Here is a 5998-nt window from a genome sequence, read left to right on the forward strand (position 1 = left end):
TCTCCTGTACTGCAAGCTGATTGGTTAGTCTTCTCCACCTCCTTACTCTGATTGGCCCGACATTGGCCGGCCTCGAGTTGCGGGAGCCGCCAACGCCACGCCCCACTGCCTTCGGACCTCAGGCCTCTCGGATAGGCCTGCAGAGACCCTGGCCGCGAGAACTGTGCGTGCTCTCTCCTTGTCCCCGCCCCCTCTCGCCACTGCCTCCAGGGCGGCCCGCCTCCCACACTCGATTGGTGAGTCCTCGGAACTCGGGCTCCAACGCTAACTCCGATTGGCTGTCGAGGCTGTCGAGATAGCGCGCGAGAAAGAGTGGGTGTCCCGCGCATGCGCATCTCTGATCCTCCCGATGGATGACGGTAATTCCCGCTAAATTTCAAAGGCCTAGTTTCAGCTATATAGTGCCGCGAAGAATGCAAAGCCAAAGGGAAGTGGCCATATGAGGGGTTAAGGGGAGTCGAGGAAAGAAGGAAGCTCTCTGAGGAAGGGAGTGGGAAACGCTACTTTATTTACTCTTACCCTCATGCCGTAGGAATCTTTTTACAGAGAGCCTTAGGTATACAGCTTGCAGTAGGTCATGCAACTTATTCGTGGCTCAGCCAGGATTCTGATCTGTGTCGTTTAGAGACCCTGCTTTTAACCACCACACTATCTGTGAAACAGTATTTGACCATGCATTTAACAGGGACTTATTTGAATAGTCTACTAGATTTCAGGCATTGGTGTAGACACTAGGAGTACAGCAGTGAACCAACCAATCAAAATTCCTTTCCTCGTGGAGCTTACATTCTAGCAGGGGATGCAGACAATAAACAAATTAAAGACTCACCAGCGAGTGATAAGTTGTATGCAGAGAATCAAAGTAAGTTATTATAAAAGAGAATGACTTATTGAGTATTTCAGATTGGTCAGGGAACCATCTCTGAAGCAGTGACATTTAAGCTAAGAACAGAGCAACAAAAAAGGTGTCAGATAGGCAGAAGGAAAAGCAAGTGGAAAAGGCCCTAAAGCATGAAGAAGCTTGGTGTGTGAAAGTGGAAAAAAAAAGAAGGGAGAGTGGCTGGAGTGCGGTGAGTGAGGGGAGAGTGGGAGGGATCATACTGGAGTGGGACCTGATCATGTAGAACCTTCCTGACTTTGGTAAGGAGTTTGGATTCTCTTTTTAAGTGTGATGGGATGCTGTGTTAGTTGGAATTAAGTCCCACTATGACAGAATACCTCAAATATTCAGAGCTTAAATAAGATAAAGTTTCTCTCATGTTAAAGTCTAGGTAGGCATTCCAGGGCGGGGGGGGGGGTTCTCCACTGTGTCAGGGACCCACACTCCTTTTCTCTTGTTGCTCCACAGTGCATTACCTCCACTCCCAAGTTTGCCTCAGGATCTATTCCAGCTTCAGTTATTATGCCTGTAACAGCAGCAGGACGTGCCTGAAGATTGCACACAACCCCATTGGGTCTCCTTGGTTAGAACACTGTCATGTGACCACACCCAAATGCAAGGAGGGACTGTGGAAAAAGGTATTCTTTATTTTAGGTTTATATGTGCTCACCTAAATGTCAGAGGTTCTATGACTGTAGTAGAAGGGGAGAAAGGGTATTAGGATAAAAATCACAGAAGCCATTGGAAGGATTGCAGCAGGGGCAAGACGTGATCTGCTTTTCAGTTTTGAAAAAAATCATTCTGTCTACTATAGGGAAAATGGTTATAGTGGGGATGATTGGACCTAGGGCAGTTAAGAAGTGAGTTCAGCAGTCCCAGTGAAAGGTGATGGTGGCATAGAGCAGGGTTGTAGGAGTGGGCCAGGGAGTAATGGATTGATTCAGGGAATGTTTTGGAGGTAAAATCCATAAGATTTGTTAATGGATTACATGTGGGAGTTGAGGGAAAGAGGAATCAATGACAACCTCTCTGGAGAAGCACTGTGCAATAGAACTCTCTGCGATGATGGAAACATTCTGTATCTGACTGTCCAATATGGTAGCTACATGTGGCCGTTGAGCACTTGAAATGTGGCTAGTAAAGCTAAGAATGTGCACTTTTATTTTGGTTAGTTAAAATTAAAATTTAAATAGTCACATGTGGTTAGTGGCTACCATATTGGACAGGGCAACTGTAGATTTTTGTTTTGAGCAACTGGGTGGCTTATGGCACCATTTATTGAAAAAGAATGGAGACCAGCAGGAGCAGGTTAGGGGATGCTAATAGCCAGAAATCAGTAGTTTTACTTTGGATGTGTTGACCTGAGATCCTTGGGAGGCCTCCAAGTAGTTGATCAAGTAGGCAGGTGGATATGTAGTTTGAATTTGCAGTTGAGGCAAGAGCTGGAAATGTAGGTTTAGGAGTCATCAGTGTACAAGAGCTGTTTAAACCATGAGACTGGTTGAGGTTGCTTAGGTATGGAATGTAGACAGAGAAGAAGGCACAGGGCTAAGCTCTGGGCACCCCAGTGTGTACTTTGTTTCATCTCTCCAGTTATCACAGCCAAAAACGCACTTCAACGTCCCTAAAAAAAAAAAAGGCAACACCAAGTCACATCCAGACATGCACCTGTGACGTCTCAGACCACTTTATTATTTATTTATTTGTTTGTTTATTTATGTATTTATTTAATATTTTTTAAAGATGTAGTTCTTTTTTGCAGGGAGGTGGGGAAGGTAATTAGGTTTGTTTGTTTATTCATTTATTAGAGGAGGCACTGGGAATTGAACCTAGGACCTTGTGCATGCATGTGCTCTACCACTTGAGCTGTACCTCACCTACTCAGACCACTTTAAACATGCCTTCTAGTTCGCAGTTTTCAAGTGCTACCTATTCGTTCTATATTTCTCATTAGCCAAGGGTTATTTCTCACTATCCTGAAACCTTAAACAAATTGATAGACTTAGCTACCACAAACCCTGATGTATACAATAGCTGTAGGGGGGGGGATTAGAATGTTAATATGGTTCGTGATCTTTTTCAGTTGATTTGTGCCACTGGGTTTGGTGGTGTAAGGAGGCAACCACCTCTGCCCCTCCCAGGCCCTATCAGGGACTAACAACCCGATTTCCCCTTTATAATCAGAGGGAGCACAGCTAGCACAGGAATATCCTTTTTTGCCATTGCCCTAGTAGGAGGAGGAGTCCAGATAGCCAGATGGAACCCTTATTGGGTTCTCTTGCACAGTTAAGTCCATAGAACGTGAGTGAACTTGGGGGATGGAAAGCAAATATTTTTCAAGAGAAAAGTAATCGCAAGAGCTGCCATCTTCCACCCCCTCCATCCGAAGCCTTGGTTTCTGAACCTCTAATACTGGCTGAGGGAGAATTGGCACTACATTTCAGTCACTGTATAAGATCGCGTATCACTTTCTGCAAGAAGGTGTCCTGGCCTCACAGGTGTGGTCTCCTGGATACCGCTAGATCTGTTTTCAGAACACCAGTTCATTGTTCTATGAGGCCAGCTGCTTCCGGTGGAGGGGAAATATAATGGCCATGGCTTGCCAACTGTCTATTTCTTGCAATGGAAAGTGAATTTCTTGGTTGGAGACAATTTTGTCTGGACCACCCTGTGTTATGCAAAGTCAGTAATTCCAGGGATGGTGAAGTAGTCAGAGGCATGACCTGCTGGGAAAGAAAACCCAAATACAGGATAAGTGTTTCTTTCAGAATATTTAAATTGAGACGCCCTTGATGACAGAAGGGACCTGATAGAGTTGGCCTGCCACTAGATTTCTGACAATTTCCCAAGAAGCCTGGTGCTCTGTGAGGGCCTCAGGACTGTTTCCAGCCTCCTACTTATTTTCACTTATCGTTTATAATACTCTTTTCCAATTATTTTCTTCATTTTCCAGGTAGAGATTACATTATATTCAAGTAATGATAGTGTTAACTTCTTTTGAGTTTTAAATCTCTAATTACTTTCTCTTGTGTAATTTGGTTGTTTGAACATCTAGAACTAGTTACATAGTAGCGGGTATCTTTTCTCCTTCTATAAGGAGAGAAAGATCAGAAGAAACTCTACAGGAAAGCTGCAGTCTCCCTGGCTGTGATTGTCTGCCTGGGTTCTGGTGGTTTGGGACTCTCCTTTGCTAATTGGAGTTCTAATGAGCATGGACCGGGGCAAGGTATCTGAAGCGTTGAAAAGGGTCTTAACAGAGTATTACCTGTATCCTTTCATATACCTTGGGAAGGGCTGGGCGCTGGGAGGTGGGCCACAGGCAGAGTGTGAGGTAAGGCGTGCTTATTGCTGGCTGTGGAGTGAGGAGGGAGAACACAGTCCAGCAGGCAGTGGAGAGGCATGGCCCCATGGTGACATGTACACCCATTAACATCTTAAAGATCTTTATTTCCTGAGTTGGGTGCTTACTTATTTCATTTTCATTTTTTATTAATTAAGGCCAAAAACATTTCATGTAAGCACTGGTTGAGCTGTATCTCATAGATTCTGATGCGTTGTGGGGTTTTGAAAAATTATTTTCTAAATATTCTGCATTTTGATTTATACTTCTTTATTGACTTAAGAGTTTTTTTTAAAAGAGAATAATAAAAAAATATTCAAGTGATAGGGACCTTTTCTTCCTCTTAGTTTTAATATTAATGTTTAGTGATATTACATAGTGATCAAAGAATGATGTATGTATTAGTTCCATTTTTTCAAACTTAACAAGCCTTTCTTGTAGCCTAATCTATAGCAAATTTTTGTGAATTTTCTCTGGGACCTGAAACTAAGGTGTGTTTTATAATATCAGATGTACCTTATTAATGATGCTGTTGAGCTCAGCCGATGCCTTACTTACTTGTAGAGTTTTTATAATGTAGAGTCCCTCTTTCACCTTGCTACCTTAGATGGGGAGAGATGGCCTCATGCCATGACTTGCCAGTCTGATTGTCATTCACTCCACCTCTTCTGTTTCTCTGTGTTAAATTGGGTCCAGGAAGCACCTGTCTGACCCTCTACCTACTCAGTTCCCCCGTCTCAAACACCTGAGACAGACCCTGAAGGGCTTTTGTGTTTCATGGTATGCCCCTCACCCTTGAAAAATACCTTGTCCTAGCAGTTTTTGAGATCTGTGATAGCACTGACTTTGTGATCCTTCCTTCCACATGCACCTCTGCTAGAACTCCACTACTTTGGGCTCCCATTCCATTTGAATTGTGGCATGAAGCTTGAGTTAGTTCATTGTTTTACTGAAATTGGAATTTGTATATTTGTTTCTTATTCTCACCATTGCTCTTGGATACAAGAAGGTAGAGAGGAAATGCTGCCTTTACACTACCGTCTTCACAATAGAACTTTCCATGGGGTTTTAATATAATAATGCTGAAACAGTTCACTTCTGGATGGTGCCAACATACTACATGGAACCATCTGTAAATCTGGCTAGAATCTTTTACCCTCGCTTAACTAGTCATAGGGGGACTCCCCTCCGAAATGGGACAAATGAAAGCATACATGACAGGGGAGGGGAGAAGGGGACAAAGATGTAAACAATGTGCTCAAGTAACTTACTTAGGCCTTCAGAATCTGGAGTCTACTTAGTAATAGAAAGCTCTGGGCTGCCCCATTTTCAGATGAGATGGATTAAAAAATACGCAGTTCTGGTTTCATGGTAATTTTTTATCTCAGATATTTTACACCAGATTTAAGGAGCAAGATAGAAGTTGTTTCCTTAAAAGAGAGTAGTTATCTGCTGAAATGTGGTCTTGCTTCAGGCCCCCAGGGGCACGCACTGTGATGCTCTGTTGGGCATGCCGAAGTTTCAGTGGCTAGGCACCTCCAGCACTGCTGGGTTGGCAGGGCTTTCAGGGCATTTTGCTCTGCAGCCTGGACTAGTTTCAAAACTTCCTTTTTCATCTTTTCCTCATTCAAGCAGACATATATTCAGGCCAACCAGTAAATGAGTCAAAGAATGACTTCTAAGCAGGCTCACTCTATGCAACTTGGCCATGGGCCCTTTTATGCCCACAGATTCTTCTGAGGAAATCAGCATGTCTTCACATGGCCCCCACTGAGTGG

Source organism: Camelus ferus, chromosome 18 (genome assembly GCF_009834535.1).
Source record: "Camelus ferus isolate YT-003-E chromosome 18, BCGSAC_Cfer_1.0, whole genome shotgun sequence".
Lineage (NCBI taxonomy): Eukaryota > Metazoa > Chordata > Mammalia > Artiodactyla > Camelidae > Camelus > Camelus ferus.